The sequence below is a fragment of the Pinus tabuliformis genome, chromosome 1_1 (assembly GCF_031772625.1).
Source record: "Pinus tabuliformis cultivar Carrire ecotype Pingquan chromosome 1_1, CPIR1, whole genome shotgun sequence".
Classification (NCBI taxonomy): domain Eukaryota; kingdom Viridiplantae; phylum Streptophyta; class Pinopsida; order Pinales; family Pinaceae; genus Pinus; species Pinus tabuliformis.
This window is the reverse complement of record NC_142297.1, coordinates 575,175,709-575,182,608: the sequence shown is the minus strand read 5'-3', so window position 1 is coordinate 575,182,608 and position 6,900 is coordinate 575,175,709. Positions and strand designations below refer to the sequence as shown.

Sequence of the window (6,900 nt, the reverse complement as noted above, 5' to 3'; positions counted from 1 at the left end):
AAGTCACATGACTAGCAAGTCTCGTTGTAATCTATAGGACACCATAAAAGAAATCATTACAGTATTTATAGCGTATGGTACTGGGATAAGGTTCCTTTGACCCTAGATCCATTTCTCTCGAGGACATTAATGAAAATTGTTAAAGTAAAAAAAAAATGGGTACATTGAATTATTGTTTGAGAAATCATTTAATAAAACATAGCAATCAGACTCTAGAGAATTTTGTTTAATCTATAAATATGGACTTGCAATGAATAATTTGACTACAACACTAACTCAAAGTATAGTCAAATCATTAGTTCTTGAATGGTTTCTGATACTTAGTCTTGGATAAGCTTCAATGATGGCTACTATTATGATGTGACTAGATTAAGAAGCATTAAACTCACAAGACAACATTAAAAATGGGAGAAACCTTACATTTTCTAATGCAAATTCACTGGATGGTAGAGAGATCCTTGGGCCTAGAAGTTTTTTTGGAGGTACACATTCTTCTTCTTCAAGTACTGTTAGGAACCCACTTGGTCTAGTTAAATACCTGAAGGAATTTGTTACCCATCAACTTCAAATCTTGCACTTCAATCAGTAATCAATGAAAGGCATCTCATAATTTATCGCCCATGTGCTAATTCTATGAGTTGTTTTTGTTTTGTGTAGGAGTGCACTGCATTCTACTTCAGAAAGAAATATGGATGAAGAGAACTTTCCTATAGGTTTATTTAGGTGGGATCAGAGACCAGAACCAACAACAACTGTCTTTAACAAGGACCATTGACGACCATTGGAAGTCATTCTTCCCATGGATTGTAGAAAAGGAATTGAAATCCATTGAGGATTTGTTTAAAGAGTATGGAGTTTGATACTTAACTCTTGCCAAGATGACCAAGATGGGCATCATTGTCAACACCCTTGTCAACATGACAAAGGAAGAGATTGAAGATTAGATGAAGATCCTAGTAGAACTCTATCATATGGATCTTCTTATAGGGGAAACATATGGAATTAAATTTTCCATAGGTGCAGAGAAGAAAAGATTGCAGGATAGCTTGGAGATGAAAAGGTTGGAAATTTTGTCTGAGGTAAAGAGAAAGAGGGTATTACATGATGATCATAATATTCTTGTAGTTGCAATGACATCTGAAGGTAATTTTATTTTTTTCTCTTCTGAATGTCTGCATTGGTAGTCTGCAATCAAAATGTATTGTAGTCTACATTCACTAATAAATCTTATATTCCATTTTGTGGACAATATACAGGTAGGATTCACTTACGTGCCTGATAATTAGATTGATACCTAGACACTTGTGATTTATCATGCTTACAACAAAATATTAGGGAAGAAAAGCTTTGGTATGATGATTTGGACAATGTTTTGAATCTGTATAAAAAATCCACCTTATTATAGCTCAAATATTTTTGAATCACACTACTTTCTACACAAATTGCTTGGAAAAATATGGTGAATAGATAATTTAGCTTCTGAAACATTGCAACTTAACAATGGGTTCCACAAATTTTGTTAAGGGAATCTTAAAAATTGCAGCATACCCAGTTTCAATTTGAAGTACGAGTATGAAAGTTGCTTTTGAAGCATGTTCCTACATATTCAACCACTCTCTCCATGCCTATATATTAAACCACCTATATGGAAAAAGCATAAAACTATCTTAGGTGTATATTGTAGTGATGCTTAACTTCTGGACAAATTTTTAGGTTAAAAAAAAACTTTTGTAATGCACGAATGTTGATGTTTTTCCTACAATAACATATTTGGCTATCAAAATATGGATGGGATACAATGATCAACACTGTCAGTTCTTGTGCTAAGATGAAAAAATATGGGCAGGTTATGAACAAGGAATGTGGAAAAAAGGTATGGTTAACCCAACAACAAAAAATTCAACAAAATCATTGATGGATTATACCCAAAGGAAAGCTGCAAAACTTGTTAATCAAGAAATGAACATAAATGTATCACCTCTTCCTTCTGCCACTTTTACTTTTTATTTTCACCCTTTTGGATTGAAGAGACGTCGAGTTTAAATCCCTGTATTTGTTTTGGCGGGATTGTGAAATAGATGTGCTGAACGAGTAGGTAGAAGAAAGCTACAAGATGATGCAACGAATTCAACTCCAGATTCAGTAGGAATGGGCCAAAAAATTCGATGTGGTGCTTTTCTTCTCCCAATGGAGCCATTAGGTGAAAATATATTGAACATAAAAGTTGTTGTTGATGCCATGAATATATCCCTTACAATTCACTGAGGCTAAGCAGCAACTACAACATGAAAAACAGTACAAGAATGTGAGCACACATGGTGTTACTAATGTTATTCAAACTTTCCAAAGAGAATGGATGGAAATAATGTGCAACCTACAAACATATTATTGAAAGAAAGTTTGGATATTGTCACATGACTTGTAGGTGACTTCATAGTAAATAAATATCGTTATGGATGTTGTGAATTAAATTTTGATATATATAATTGTTTCTAATTGAAAAAATTTAGGATGGTCCTCATCCTAATTTAACTTATTTGTTGCAGTTGACAAACCTAACGGTCAAGTATTTTAATAATAATAATAATAATAATAATTTAGGTTCAGGATGGAGTTAAATATCAAAGTAGCTAATAATTATGAAATTGTAGCTAATAATTATGAAATTACATTGTATACGATTTGTAATATAAGAGATTTCATTTTACACAATAATTTGATTACTAAAATCTAAAGGAAAAATCTGCTTCTAAATTATTTATTATTTGTATACCTTCAATTAAATTGATCCAGGTGGATATTGTTGGCCACCTTCCAAGTCCACCTGGACCCCCACCATTGTCTTTCTCAGCATTTTCAGTTTCCTTAATTGTAGCACAACTTACTATTTTTAGCAGTTTTTCGGGTCTTGAACTTCCGGAGCCGTTTTGAGGCCCTAAACGACGTTTTTTGGGGAATCCGGGGGCAACATGGGTCCATTCTTTGCTCGTTCCAACAATGATAGTGCTCGGATAGATCTTTCTAATGAGCTATTGTACGCGTCAAACGGAGATCATATGCCAAAGTTACAACCCCGGGAAGTTGATGTACCAATTTACCCCAAACGGGGCCCACGGTTTGGCATTTCATCTCCTAGGGTTAGGTTTTGGAATTTTAAGGGTTTTCCATTGTTTCTCAACAATAAATAGGCCTTCGAGCCTCATTGTAATACAGTTGAGAGGCATGTAGCCATCACATCTCTTCTCAGAGATAAGCTACCATCGCCCTAGCTGGTTTATTTCCATTTCCGGTTGTAAGCATATTTCAGTATTTTCCATTAATGAAATGAATTATTATTTCCACTGCATCTTTTGTGTATGGTTATCTCTGTAATTTGTTGCATTCCTGTTTAAATCCGGATCAGTGGTATCAGAGCGGTCTGCTTTTTCTCTGTTTTTCTTTGCATGTCCCCAACAAGGTCGGGATATAAGGAGTTAGGGCTTGAACTGGTTGAACCTTTGCAAGACCAGCCTCGCAAATCCCGACGGCCTCCCATGGCGGACGAGAAGAAAGACGAGGGGGTAGGAGATACCATCAAAATCTTGCTCGAAGAAGCCCTCGAGCGACAACGGAACGCGATGATGGACAGCTTTGCCCAGATCCTTCAGCGGCTACCCAGAAGCAATGCATCAGCTTCCAGCAGCTACTCTGGAAACGCCACACCCTTTAAGGTACAAGTTAATTTTGAAATCCCCATATTCGAAGGTCAGATAGACGCAGATGCCGTAGATAAATGGTTAAATCTGCTAGAGGGTTATTTTTCTGTTCATGAATTTTCGAGTCGGGAAAAGATTGTTTTTGCTCTTCTCAAAGCAGCCCCCCATGTCAAGGACTGGTGGGAAACCTACTGCGAGCAGAAGGATGAAAGTACTGGCTCACTATTTTCAGCCGCACCCACCTGGGATTCGTTCCGGGATGCCATCAAGGAGCAGTAATACCCTGTCGGAAGCTATGAGGATGAATACATAAAGTGGACCACGCTGCGGCAGGGAAGGGACCAAGACGTGCCGGAGTTCACCAATCTTTTCCATACCCTTCACACAAAGTTGGGTATCAAGGATTCGGAGCAACATTTGATACTCAAATACCGTGGCTGCCTGCACAAGTACATCCAGGAAGAAATACAATTCCTAAACATCCCCTCGCTCGGCGCAGCATACCGATATGCCGTCAAGGTCGAGCAGAAGTTTAAACAAAAGAAGCGAGACTTTGGATCTGTGAATCCAAAGCAGGGGAAAGGTGCCCCTAAACCACAGAACAAAGGACAAAGCCAAGGCGGGAAAGCCCAAGACAACCAGCCGAAGCTGCAAGCAAAGAACAGCGCCGCGAAGCCGAGAAAGGACACTAGAAAATGGTGCGAGTTCCATAAGAGCTCCACTCACAACACAAGTGAGTGTCGGGCCAAGCAGTCACTGGTGGCTGAGCTAAAGGTTTCAGAATCAGATGCATGTTCCGACTCTGAGTCAGAACCCGATAAGGGGTATGAAAAAGGGAAGCAGATTATTGATGCAGATCCCAGCGCCACTGTTGCTGCCGCGAAGATCCAGAAAAATGAACCCGAAGATCCAGAGGAGGAGGAGCGTCTCTTCCACTCCCAGATGTGGGTAAAGGGCTCCCCGATACAGTTCATTGTTGATAGCGGGAGTCAAAAGAACCTCATTTCGGCAGAGGTCATGAAGCGGTTGGGCTTACCGACCACAACACATCCACAACCATACACCATCGGGTGGCTCCACCAAGGACGAGATCTTCGCGTGAGCCGGCAGTGTCGCCTTCCATACAACATCAAGCCCTTCACGGATGAGGTATTGTGTGACATTGCTCCCCTTGAAGTTTGTGATGTATTACTAGGACAACCATACTTGTGGAAGCGACATGCTGTGTATGAATCAAGGCCCCGTGCTGTTATTATTACATTGGGAAATAAGTTGTTCAGGATACCAGAGGTAGCACCACCTGCAGCCATCTCTTTGATTACTGCAAAACAATGCAGTAAGATCATTTCCAAAACCAGGAAATTTGTTTTCCTGATGATACGCCCTCAAGGAAAGAAGAAGACAGTGGCCGCGGCCTCCAAACGGGGTCCCTCTGCACGACAACTACAGATGGACAAGGTTGTGGAGGAGTACGAGGACATCTTCACCTCCCCGGCAGGGGTTCCTCTGCACTGTCAAGTCAAGCACTCCATCGATCTGACCCCAGGTGCGCCGCTACCCAATGGACCAATTTATCGGCGCTCCGTTCTGGAGAACGATGAAATCAAGAGGCAGATTCAGGAGCTCCTGCAGAAAGGTCACATCCGTCCGAGTTCATCACCCTGTGGGAGCCCGATCGTGTTGGTACAGAAGAAGGATGGGACGTGGAGACTCTGTATTGACTATCGGGCGCTGAACAAGATCACTGTCCGTAATAGGTACCTGATCCCGCGGATTGATGACCTCCTAGACCAACTAAAGGGGGCGAAATATTTCAGCAAGATCGATCTGAAGTCAGGATATCACCAGGTACCAATCGAACCCTCCGATGTGTGGAAGACTGCCTTCAAATCCAAGGAGGGCCTCTTCGAATGGTTGGTCATGCCTTTCGGATTGACGAATGCTCCTGCAACCTTTATGAGGCTAATGGATGACATCTTGCGGCCATTCACCAACTCCTTTGTAGTAGTATACTTGGATGACATTCTGATCTTCAGCCAGAGTTGGGAAGAGCACCTCCACCACATCCGACAGGTTCTCCAAACACTGCGGCAACACAAGCTATGTGCCAATTTGGAGAAATGCACTTTTGGCATGACCCAGGTTCAGTATCTGGGATACATCATTGATGAACAGGGGGTGCATGTCGATCCAGCCAAGATCCAAGTCATTCGGGATTGGCCCTCTCCAACCACTCTAACAGAGCTCCGCAGCTTTCTAGGCCTTGCCAACTTCTACCGCAGGTTTGTGTTGGGGTTTTCTCATATTTCTTGGCCCTTGAGTCAAGTCACCAAGGGCGGGGCGAAAGCAAAATTCTTTTGGTCTGAATCTCAACAGAAGGCATTCAGGGAGTTGAAGGATCGCCTCTGCACGGCACCAGTGCTCGCGTTACCAGATTTACAACAACCATTTGAGGTCGAGACAGATGCCTCTGACTATGCTATTGGGGCAGTCCTTACTCAACATGGACATCCAGTGGCATATCACAGTGAAACACTTTCAGACACAGTCCGGAAGTACCCCACTTATGATAAAGAGATGTATTCCATTGTACAGGCCTGCCGACAATGGAAGCATTACATTTTGGGGAAGGAAACGGTCATCCACACAGACCACCGACCTCTGCAGTTCATACAGACCCAAGGGAAATTGCAGAATGATCGCCATCAGAAGTGGTCTACATACCTGCAACAGTTTCACTTGAATATCAAGTATAAAAAGGGCAGCACCAATAATGTTGCAGATTGCCTCAGTCGGCCACCGATCATGGCACTAACCACCGTGCTCAACTCTTGTGGGCACGAGACTTCTGATTGGCCACTTCTCTACAAAAGCGACCCAGAATTCGGCCACACATACCAGACACTCTTGGAGGGTTGGCATGTTGCAGATTTTCACCTCCAGGATGCCCTATTATGCCACCTCGGTCACCTTTGTGTTCCTTCAAGCGAGCGTGCCAAGATGATTTGGGAAGCACACTACAGTCGGGCTGCTGGGCATTTCGGGGTCGAGAAAACAGTGGCAGTACTGCAAAATTATTTCTATTGGCCGAATCTTCGACAGGATGTTGGGAAGTACATCCGATCATGTACTGCCTGTGCCATTGCCAAACCGACCATTAAGAAGCACGGCCTCTATACCCCGTTGCCTACCCCTAGTCGACCTT

The 6,900-nt window shown here is 42.1% G+C and overlaps 1 pseudogene; it reads left to right on the top strand.

The window, feature by feature from the left end:
- The first annotated feature begins 428 nt into the window (after positions 1-428).
- On the top strand, positions 429-1,279 carry LOC149214518 (floricaula/leafy-like protein FL1 pseudogene; annotated as a pseudogene).
- Positions 1,280-6,900: the final 5,621 nt, after the last annotated feature.